At 42.6% G+C, this 6,000-nt stretch overlaps 4 non-coding genes across 4 annotated transcripts; all 4 read right to left on the bottom strand.

The window, feature by feature from the left end:
* Positions 1-724: 724 nt before the first annotated feature.
* TRNAS-AGA (transfer RNA serine (anticodon AGA)) lies at positions 725-807 on the bottom strand. Its single transcript has one exon. It is a non-coding gene; the product is annotated as a tRNA-Ser (tRNA).
* Positions 808-2,017: 1,210 nt separating this feature from the next.
* On the bottom strand, positions 2,018-2,099 carry TRNAS-AGA (transfer RNA serine (anticodon AGA)). The gene has a single exon. It is a non-coding gene; the product is annotated as a tRNA-Ser (tRNA).
* Positions 2,100-4,597: 2,498 nt separating this feature from the next.
* On the bottom strand, positions 4,598-4,680 carry TRNAS-AGA (transfer RNA serine (anticodon AGA)). The gene has a single exon. It is a non-coding gene; the product is annotated as a tRNA-Ser (tRNA).
* A 1,210-nt stretch (positions 4,681-5,890) lies between these two features.
* TRNAS-AGA (transfer RNA serine (anticodon AGA)) lies at positions 5,891-5,972 on the bottom strand. Its single transcript has one exon. It is a non-coding gene; the product is annotated as a tRNA-Ser (tRNA).
* Positions 5,973-6,000: the final 28 nt, after the last annotated feature.

The following is a 6,000-nucleotide window of genomic DNA, read 5'->3' as shown; positions in this document are numbered from 1 at the left end:
TATTAGACAACTGGGAGGGAGGTAACACCAGCGATTCTCCTGAGGTGGAGCTATCTCACAACCTCTGACACTGTCCAATCGGCATCAAGTTGCTTCACAGTGTAAATGACTAAAGCTGGAGGGAAGTGGGATCAATTCAAACAGCCATATCTCGGGCTGGGGACTACATAGAACAGTGGTTCTGGTGGCATATGAAAGAGGAGATTCTAGTCTTTCATATGATACCAGGACCGCAGTTCTAGCTGTGCGAGAACCCGAGATATCGTCAGTTAAACACACAAGTGGTTATAGAAGCTGTATTCTATATGATCACGTTGTGTTTTGCTGGGACGGGAAGGGGTAGAATGTATGGTGGTTGGACATGGTCATACAGAAAACATTGCACTGCCCAGAGTGAAAAGAAAGAGTCACCTCCTATTTGGCAATTAGAGCCACATTAGCATATTTAGAAAAATGATCATAACTTTGCAAATGATACACGTTTTAAAAAAAAATCAAACCACACTGTAATTATCAGCAGCAAAGCGCCTATTAGATTAGTTAGGAAATAGGGAATAAATAAACTGGGTACAGAGCCTCTTTAAATGTAGGGTCCGGCATCTGATTAGTGACAGAGCAGTGGAGTACGGCATAATCACGATATGACTGCAATTAAACTTCTTTGTTACCTAGCACAAGCGTATTACCTTATTTTTATCGCTTCACGGAGGCAGAAAATTCAAGACGTAGTCAGCAGGATTTGAACCTGCGCGGGGAGACCCCAATGGATTTCTAGTCCATCGCCTTTAACCACTCGGCCACGACTACAGATAAAAAAAACTCTGCCCCAAGACCCTGCTGAGCTCAGTAAGTTTATCATTGGAAGCGCAGAGGTTGCTGCTGTCGAAACTAAAGGCATTAAAAGACAGCCAGACTTTGGGTGCTTACAAAACAGCCAGACTTTGTCTCCAGGACAAAAGTAAGGAGGAATTCTGCATCTTTCCGCTTTGACAATAGCCTCCTTTGCTTCCTTTTAAATGCGCAGGAAGTCAGCATGGGACAGATTAGCTGCTGGGACCTCAGATAAAGTTGGGACTGATAGAGCAACTTTCGGATGTTGCCAATAGACCAGAAAGAAAGGAGAAGATTACGTAGATTCCCCAGTATAATTATTATAGGCAAATTCTGGCCACGGAAGGAGATTAGTCCAATCATCTTGCAAGGGAGAAATTAATTTTCTGAGGACGTTTTCTAATACCTGGTTTATTAATTTAAAGGTTATGAGCTTTTTTTCTAAATATGGAAAGGAGCCTTTATTAGACAACTGGGAGGGAAGTAACACCAGCGATTCTCCTGAGGTGGAGCTATCTCACAGCCTCTGACACTGTCCAATCGGCATCAAGTTGCTTCACAGTGTAAATGACTAAAGCTGGAGGGAAGTGGGATCAAATCAAACAGCCATATCTCGGGCTGGGGACTACCTAGAACAGTGGTTCTGGTGGCATATGAAAGAGGAGATTCTAGTCTTTCATATGACACCAGGACCGCAGTTCTAGCTGTGCGAGAACCCGAGATATCGTCAGTTAAACACACAAGCGGTTATAGAAGCTGTATTCTATATGATCACATTGTGTTTTGCTGGGACGGGAAGGGGTAGAATGTATGATGGTTGGACATGGTCATACAGAAAACATTGCACTGCCCAGAGTGAAAAGAAAGAGTCACCTCCTATTTGGCAATTAGAGCCACATTAGCATATTTAGAAAAATGATCATAACTTTGCAAACGATACACGTTTTAAAAAAAAATCAAACCACACTGTAATTATCAGCAGCAAAGCGCCTATTAGATTAGTTAGGAAATAGGGAATTAATAAACTGGGTACAGAGCTTCTTTAAATGTAGGGTCCGGCATCTGATTAGTGACAGAGCAGTGGAGTACGGCATAATCACGATATGACTGCAATTAAACTTCTTTGTTACCTAGCACAAGCGTATTACCTTATTTTTATCACTTCACAGAGGCAGAAAATTCAAGACGTAGTCGGCAGGATTTGAACCTGCGCGGGGAGACCCCAAAGGATTTCTAGTCCATCGCCTTAACCACTCGGCCACAACTACAGATAAAGAACTCTGCCCCAAGTTCCTGCTGAGCTCAGTAAGTTTATCATTGGAAGCGCAGAGGTTGCTGCTGTCGAAACTAAAGGCATTAAAAGACAGCCAGACTTTGGATGCTTACAAAACAGCCAGACTTTGTCTCCAAGACAAAAGTAAGGAGGAATTCTGCATCTTTCAGCTTTGACAATAGCCTCCTTTGCTTCCTTTTAAATGCGCAGGAAGTCAGCATGGGACAGATTAGCTGCTGGGACCTCAGATAAAGTTGGGACTGATAGAGCAACTTTCGGATGTTGCCAATAGACCAGAAAGAAAGGAGAAGATTACGTAGATTCCCCAGTATAATTATTATAGGCAAATTCTGGCCATGGAAGGAGATTAGTCCAATCATCTTGCAAGGGAGAAATGAATTTTCTGAGGACGTTTTCTAATACCTGGTTTATTCATTTAAAAGTTATGAGCTTTTTTTCTAAATATGGAAAGGAGCCTTTATTAGACAACTGGGAGGGAGGTAACACCAGCGATTCTCCTGAGGTGGAGCTATCTCACAGCCTCTGACACTGTCCAATCGGCATGAAGTTGCTTCACAGTGTAAATGACTAAAGCTGGAGGGAAGTGGGATCAATTCAAACAGCCATATCTCGGGCTGGGGACTACCTAGAACAGTGGTTCTGGTGGCATATGAAAGAGGAGATTCTAGTCTTTCATATGACACCAGGACCGCCGTTCTAGCTGTGCGAGAACCCGATATATCGTCAGTTAAACACACAAGTGGTTATAGAAGCTGTATTCTATATGATCACGTTGTGTTTTGCTGGGATGGGAAGGGGTAGAATGTATGGTGGTTGGACATGGTCATACAGAAAACATTGCACTGCCCAGAGTGAAAAGAAAGAGTCACCTCCTATTTGGCAATTAGAGCCACATTAGCATATTTAGAAAAATGATCATAACTTTGCAAATGATACACGTTTTTAAAAAAAATCAAACCACACTGTAATTGTCAGCAGCAAAGCGCCTATTAGATTAGTTAGGAAATAGGGAATTAATAAACTGGGTACAGAGCCTCTTTAAATGTAGGGTCCGGCATCTGATTAGTGACAGAGCAGTGGAGTACGGCATAATCACGATATGACTGCAATTCAACTTCTTTGTTACCTAGCGCAAGCGTATTACCTTATTTTTATCGCTTCACGGAGGCAGAAAATTCAAGACGTAGTCGGCAGGATTTGAACCTGCGCGTGGAGACCCCAAAGGATTTCTAGTCCATCGCCTTAACCACTCGGCCACAACTACAGATAAAGAACTCTGCCCCAAGTTCCTGCTGAGCTCAGTAAGTTTATCATTGGAAGCGCAGAGGTTGCTGCTGTCGAAACTAAAGGCATTAAAAGACAGCCAGACTTTGGATGCTTACAAAACAGCCAGACTTTGTCTCCAAGACAAAAGTAAGGAGGAATTCTGCATCTTTCAGCTTTGACAATAGCCTCCTTTGCTTCCTTTTAAATGCGCAGGAAGTCAGCATGGGACAGATTAGCTGCTGGGACCTCAGATAAAGTTGGGACTGATAGAGCAACTTTCGGATGTTGCCAATAGACCAGAAAGAAAGGAGAAGATTACGTAGATTCCCCAGTATAATTATTATAGGCAAATTCTGGCCACGGAAGGAGATTAGTCCAATCATCTTGCAAGGGAGAAATGAATTTTCTGAGGACGTTTTCTAATACCTGGTTTATTAATTTAAAAGTTATGAGCTTTTTTTCTAAATATGGAAAGGAGCCTTTATTAGACAACTGGGAGGGAGGTAACACCAGCGATTCTCCTGAGGTGGAGCTATCTCACAGCCTCTGACACTGTCCAATCGGCATCAAGTTGCTTCACAGTGTAAATGACTAAAGCTGGAGGGAAGTGGGATCAATTCAAACAGCCATATCTCGGGCTGGGGACTACATAGAACAGTGGTTCTGGTGGCATATGAAAGAGGAGATTCTAGTCTTTCATATGATACCAGGACCGCAGTTCTAGCTGTGCGAGAACCCGAGATATCGTCAGTTAAACACACAAGTGGTTATAGAAGCTGTATTCTATATGATCACGTTGTGTTTTGCTGGGACGGGAAGGGGTAGAATGTATGGTGGTTGGACATGGTCATACAGAAAACATTGCACTGCCCAGAGTGAAAAGAAAGAGTCACCTCCTATTTGGCAATTAGAGCCACATTAGCATATTTAGAAAAATGATCATAACTTTGCAAATGATACACGTTTTAAAAAAAAATCAAACCACACTGTAATTATCAGCAGCAAAGCGCCTATTAGATTAGTTAGGAAATAGGGAATAAATAAACTGGGTACAGAGCCTCTTTAAATGTAGGGTCCGGCATCTGATTAGTGACAGAGCAGTGGAGTACGGCATAATCACGATATGACTGCAATTAAACTTCTTTGTTACCTAGCACAAGCGTATTACCTTATTTTTATCGCTTCACGGAGGCAGAAAATTCAAGACGTAGTCGGCAGGATTTGAACCTGCGCGGGGAGACCCCAATGGATTTCTAGTCCATCGCCTTTAACCACTCGGCCACGACTACAGATAAAAAAAACTCTGCCCCAAGACCCTGCTGAGCTCAGTAAGTTTATCATTGGAAGCGCAGAGGTTGCTGCTGTCGAAACTAAAGGCATTAAAAGACAGCCAGACTTTGGGTGCTTACAAAACAGCCAGACTTTGTCTCCAGGACAAAAGTAAGGAGGAATTCTGCATCTTTCCGCTTTGACAATAGCCTCCTTTGCTTCCTTTTAAATGCGCAGGAAGTCAGCATGGGACAGATTAGCTGCTGGGACCTCAGATAAAGTTGGGACTGATAGAGCAACTTTCGGATGTTGCCAATAGACCAGAAAGAAAGGAGAAGATTACGTAGATTCCCCAGTATAATTATTATAGGCAAATTCTGGCCACGGAAGGAGATTAGTCCAATCATCTTGCAAGGGAGAAATTAATTTTCTGAGGACGTTTTCTAATACCTGGTTTATTAATTTAAAGGTTATGAGCTTTTTTTCTAAATATGGAAAGGAGCCTTTATTAGACAACTGGGAGGGAGGTAACACCAGCGATTCTCCTGAGGTGGAGCTATCTCACAGCCTCTGACACTGTCCAATCGGCATCAAGTTGCTTCACAGTGTAAATGACTAAAGCTGGAGGGAAGTGGGATCAAATCAAACAGCCATATCTCGGGCTGGGGACTACCTAGAACAGTGGTTCTGGTGGCATATGAAAGAGGAGATTCTAGTCTTTCATATGACACCAGGACCGCAGTTCTAGCTGTGCGAGAACCCGAGATATCGTCAGTTAAACACACAAGCGGTTATAGAAGCTGTATTCTATATGATCACATTGTGTTTTGCTGGGACGGGAAGGGGTAGAATGTATGATGGTTGGACATGGTCATACAGAAAACATTGCACTGCCCAGAGTGAAAAGAAAGAGTCACCTCCTATTTGGCAATTAGAGCCACATTAGCATATTTAGAAAAATGATCATAACTTTGCAAACGATACACGTTTTAAAAAAAAATCAAACCACACTGTAATTATCAGCAGCAAAGCGCCTATTAGATTAGTTAGGAAATAGGGAATTAATAAACTGGGTACAGAGCTTCTTTAAATGTAGGGTCCGGCATCTGATTAGTGACAGAGCAGTGGAGTACGGCATAATCACGATATGACTGCAATTAAACTTCTTTGTTACCTAGCACAAGCGTATTACCTTATTTTTATCACTTCACAGAGGCAGAAAATTCAAGACGTAGTCGGCAGGATTTGAACCTGCGCGGGGAGACCCCAAAGGATTTCTAGTCCATCGCCTTAACCACTCGGCCACAACTACAGATAAAGAACTCTGCCCCAAGTTCCTG

The sequence above is a fragment of the Rhinoderma darwinii genome, assembly GCF_050947455.1.
Source record: "Rhinoderma darwinii isolate aRhiDar2 chromosome 1 unlocalized genomic scaffold, aRhiDar2.hap1 SUPER_1_unloc_1, whole genome shotgun sequence".
In the NCBI taxonomy this organism is placed as follows: Eukaryota; Metazoa; Chordata; class Amphibia; order Anura; family Rhinodermatidae; genus Rhinoderma; species Rhinoderma darwinii.
The sequence above is the reverse complement of the archived record's forward strand: the minus strand, read 5'-3'. Positions and strand labels throughout refer to the sequence as shown.